Source organism: Aquila chrysaetos, chromosome 5 (genome assembly GCF_900496995.4).
Source record: "Aquila chrysaetos chrysaetos chromosome 5, bAquChr1.4, whole genome shotgun sequence".
Taxonomy (NCBI): Eukaryota; Metazoa; Chordata; class Aves; order Accipitriformes; family Accipitridae; genus Aquila; species Aquila chrysaetos.
This window is the reverse complement of record NC_044008.1, coordinates 29,456,101-29,461,445: the sequence shown is the minus strand read 5'-3', so window position 1 is coordinate 29,461,445 and position 5,345 is coordinate 29,456,101.

The following is a 5,345-nucleotide window of genomic DNA, read 5'->3' as shown; positions in this document are numbered from 1 at the left end:
GAGAACTGTACAACTAGTAGCAGCTGATATTTGAGACACTGTGATTTAAAACAAGGATTAATGTTACAGTTGACATTGCAAAAGGGAGTCAGGCCTATTAATAGATGCTATGGTGTGTGAACTATGTTGGCTTGTTCTCCATCTGAGAGTATTAGGTGTTATAATTTCAACGATACATTTCAAATATTGCATTCCCTATTTTTATGTGGCTCTACGTGCTAAGAAGAAAAATAGTATTTAAAAACTAATGTCTTTGCATTGTTAAACTGCACAAATGGAGCTATATTTAGATGATGAACTCATGTTGGACAACAAATTCATCACATTGCACAAATGAAGAGCTATTCATCTCTGATTAGGACGTATACTTCATCAGGTGAATAGTTTCTATGCTGTAAACTATTCCTGCATATATTTTTAAGGCCATTTTTTTACAATGTTTTCAGATATAAAAGTGCAATGTCACATTCTGCCCTGGCTTTATACCATGCTAACTCAGTGGGCCAGATCCTAGAACTATGCCAGCTTTTTCTAGGTAAGGATTAGCCATTGCAACTTAAATGAACCAGGAATGCTATAAAACATTGAAGTGAGTACACTAGAGATGAACTTGTAATGCACTGTTGTAAATATGACTGAATTTACCACTAATTAGATTATGAAATCATCTAGTGCTAGACTGCATTTAGCATCATCCAGCCAAACGGAGAGAAAAGCAACTCGCAGAATTAACTTGTGCAGCCAATCCTGAAACACAAACCCTGTGCCACACAGCTATAAACAGGAGGAAGAAACACACTGCACTGTTTAAAGGGTTTTCAACCTTTGTGCAGGACATCTTCCCATGATATGGAATGAAACCATGGCTTCTCAATCAACTCTATCAGTGAGCATTTAGCTTTTACTGTTATGCCATTACACGTATGGAAAGATGCAGTCTTCATGGGACAAAGATCATGAACTCAAAATGTCACCTTTTTCCTTCATAATATGTAACCTTTCCTATTTCCCCTCTGTCTCAAAGGGTAAGCCTACACTATAATCTAGTGGTGTAGTACGAGCTAAGAAATACAACAGGACTTCTTGGAATTAAACACGTCAGAGACTGACAGCATCAGTGGCATCATCACAGATCTCAGTGCAGGCTAGAAACCTAATTCTTCATTCACATTTTCAAATGGCTCAGGTCTTGCAGGCCACTTCGAATCCTTCCCCCTGTTGTTACAGTGTCACTGGTAACTTTAAAGCTGACCTGGGTCTCCTCATTTTGGCTGGGATAGAGTAAATTTCTTTCTAGTAGCTGGTATAGTGTTATGTTTTGGATTTAGTATGCAAAGAATGTTGATAACACATTAATGTTTCCAGTTGTTGCCGAGTAGTGTTTATACTAAGTCAAGGATTTTTCAGCTTCTCATGCCCAGCCAGCAAGTAGGCTGGAGGGGCACAAGAAGTTGGGAGGGGACACGGCTGGGACAGCTGACCCAAACTGGCCAGAGGGGTGTTCCATACCATGTGATGTCATGCCCAGTATATAAACTGGGGGGAGTTGGCTAAGGGGGGGTGGATAGCTGCTTGGGAACTAACTGGGCATCAGTCAGCAAGTGGTGAGCAATTGCACTGTGCATCACTTGTTTTGTATATTCCAATTCTATTATTGTTATTATCATTATTATTTTCTTCTTTTCTGTCGTATTAAGCTGTTCGTATCTCAACCCATGAGTTTTACTTATTTCTTCCCAATTCTCTCCCCCATCCCACTGGGTGGGGGGAAGCAAGTGAGCTGCTGCGTGGTGTTTATTTAGTTGCTGACTGGGGTTAAACCACGACACTGGGTGTGTCTATTACCAGACAACAAGGTAAACCACATCTTACCATGAGTCCTCTTTTCTGATGAGGCATCCTCCCACACCATGAGAGCACCTCCAGGTCTTACCAATGCTTCTCCATATTCACCTCTCAATAGCCATCCAACCTGCTATTGTACAAACATTCTTACCTCCCTAGTACCATCATAGTTTGAGACAATGGCATATAAGGAGAGATTTATAAAATAGCTTTCTACCATAAACTACATAACCCCTGCCACGGCCCATAGACCTAGGGGATATTACCTATTTTGAACCTGTACTGTACAATGCTATATTTTTCAACAAGGGCCAACAGTAAAAGCATTCAAGATTTCTTGTTTAAAGATAGATGGTAGCGCTATCCAGCCATATATTCATGAGTGTTTGAGAAAGGAGTAAGATATCCAGAGCTCCCCCCACAGAGGAGCCCAGAGTTCCTGTCACCCAGTGGGATCCCAGAAGCACCAGTTCTGCCTGCTCCCTCTTACTGCTCTGCACATAGCTGCAGAGCTCATTTGCTGCATGCATGTTTGGGCTTTGTATAAAGTGAACTAGGTCGAGTTTGGGGGCTTCTTGCTCTAATGGCAACTCAATTTCTTCTGTCAACATAATTAAGAAAATATTACTGTAGAAATTATGCAAAGAAGGAGAACTTATTTATGACACTGTTACCCTAATGGTTACACCTACTTTTGTGAAAAGCCATTTCCCCTTTTTCATTCTGTACGTTTCTTTACAAAAACAAATGTAAACAGGAAGGTAACTTCCCCGGTGGACTCTGGTGGGTGACGGAGGTAAGAGGTGCAGGAAGGAGGAGGGCTGCCCACCGACGGCGCTCGGGGGAAGGAAGGATGTATATCAGACCAAGGAGAGCTTTGAGAATGGGTTCATTTCTCGTTGAAAATGGAAGGAGAAAAGCAGAAAAAGAAAAACCATGGAAACTAGTATTGCTGCTAGACTGTATGCAAACAGATTAAAGTTCAGTTAAAGAGGGGTTTGATCTGTTGATTATTTTTTTGTTGTAATTTTTGTTTTCTTAATGATTGCTGAAACCAAACAGTGCTTTGTCTTGGCCCAGTCCAGCACCAGTTCAGTCAAGGAGACCCTTTCCATTGGCTTCAGCAGGTACTAGGTTAGATATTCTGCCCAAGCCATCAAACAAATCACTAGATGCCATGACGAGGGCTGCAGGATGTTCTGAAAACAAAGATTTATTCAAATATTTATTTTTTGAACCAAGTAGTATCAGTGACTTTAATTGACTCAGATTATTCCGTGCACCTGTAACTGTCTTGCCCTTCACTGAGTTCAATTCCCTTTCTTCTGTCCTGGATGTAAAGAAACATGGGAGCTGGGAACCAAAGGGTTATTCAGCAGTTTAGCCTAAGTGCTACCACTGAGTGACAAAACGTCTTTAGTCTCATGCCATTATCTAGAGAGAAGCAGTATGTATTTAGTGAGGTCAGTTAAAATAAGAAACAGAAAAATGCTGTAAAAGAAACAAATAATATAAAAGAGGGAGAAGATTCTGCCTTTGCACAAGAAAGAAATACCAGTGGTTATAAGGGTGGAGACCAACAAGCACAGCTGAGAACAGAGGAAGGTCACACTTGTGGAAAGCAATTTCCTATCCATAAGCTTCATCTTCCTCAGCGCAGAGGGGTAGAGGTATATGTCTGTTCTCCACCTGATTTAGGACTTGCCTGGACAGTTTGTACTGGGTTAAACTTTTCATGATAGTGCAAGTAGTTTATCAAAAGTGTATATAGAATTACACCAAAGCAAGCATAGTTATACATATAAGAATTGCATTAACACTGTGAAAATATTGCAATGAAAAGTAATATAATTTGTTCTCTGCATCTTGCGAAACAGGACCCCAAAATACTTAAATGAGACATCAGAGTCACTATTTCCTTTCAGACTGTAACAGTAACAGGTAATTTTAGAACATTTTAATGGGACAACTTCTCTAATTGCTTCTTTTCTGAAGCCTCATCTTCCTTACTGGTTTTGGACACACCAAATTCAAATGCTGAATCAAGACAAACGGTTTCCAGGTGTTCTTACACACTGTTTTAAGTGACAGTGGAAACAACAGGTAGAAGTGAGGAAGACTGTGTAGAAAATAAGACAGCTCTATATGGGATAGCTTCTCTATTGAATAGCATAGTAAACATTACAAGGAAGAACATCACAGAGTTAGCAGGCTTGGGACTTAATTAAACACACAGCAGAGCAACAAAAGCAATAGCCAAATCGACCTTTAATTAAAAAATACTTGCACCTGCCTATTTTTTTGGCACATCTATTATTAACACTGGCCAGCTGATCTTTCTTGGCCTTAACTGGAAGGAGAGAGAATGTAGCTTTCTATGTCAACTGAAAAACAATTATGTCTTAAGCATGGACTAAAGATGAGCAGTATAAAATCTGGTTCCACTTGCCTTCCTAACAGTGTATTCCCTAGTGCCCTAGAAAACTGCACTTCTTCAGCTGAGAATATGAGATGTATTACTAACTTTACTGATATGAAATAAATCTGTTAGGTTAAGGCAAAAAAACATTTTCTCCTTGCAGAGAACGCTATTCTAGCTGACTGTTGAATGGTCAAAATTGCTGAACAAGAGGTAGAAGAAAGATTTTAAAGGTTACATCCTCTAGAAAAAAACATTGCTGGCATATTGCGAGAGGTATTTTGAAACAGCAATTCATTCTTAAAGTATGTAGAGCTAAGGAAGAAAGCACAGCATTTCACTTAAGGAAGATATTCTCTCTAAATTCCATGACTGAAGTTAAATATCAGTAATAAAGACTGAGGACAAAAGCTGCCCTCAATTGTTTTCTGCTTTTAGTTACAGATTGTATGCATTGTCAGAATTTTTTTACGAAACTTTTTCCTCTGACTGCAATTCGTCTACTCTGCAACCCAGAGTAGAAACCAGCACTCTTTAAAGTTTGTGCTGTTTTCACAGCGCCAAGTGGAAAAATTGCAGTCTGTAAATATAAAAAAAAAGGAAACATTAGCATTATTGTAAGGGAATAGCCCGCATTCATACAACTACAGCTAAGTTACTGACAAAACTCTCTTTAACCTAAATTGATGACAGAGTGCCAAATACTGACAGAGGAAAAGAAAATCTTTGCACAGTGAAAATTCACAACAGATTAAATTACTGTAACAGAATTTCCAAATACTCTGGTTTCCCCATTCATCTTTTCAAGAACATTTCATTTATTGACAAATCAAAATGAAAAACAATTTAACTTGTCTGGCTGATAAAGCTAGCCCTTTCTTTGTTGTGGTGTTTTGTGGGAACTCTCAGATTTCTTACCATCCAGTGTTTTAGCAGCACAGTAGAAAATGCAGAAATAAAATGCTGCTTTAATAAGGTATGTGTGGGTATTTGAAGAAGAATCTGCTTCCCCAGGTTGGAAAAAGTCTGTATAGTAAGGGTACACAATATGCTTTCCCTACCTCTGATTCTTCTTTTCAGA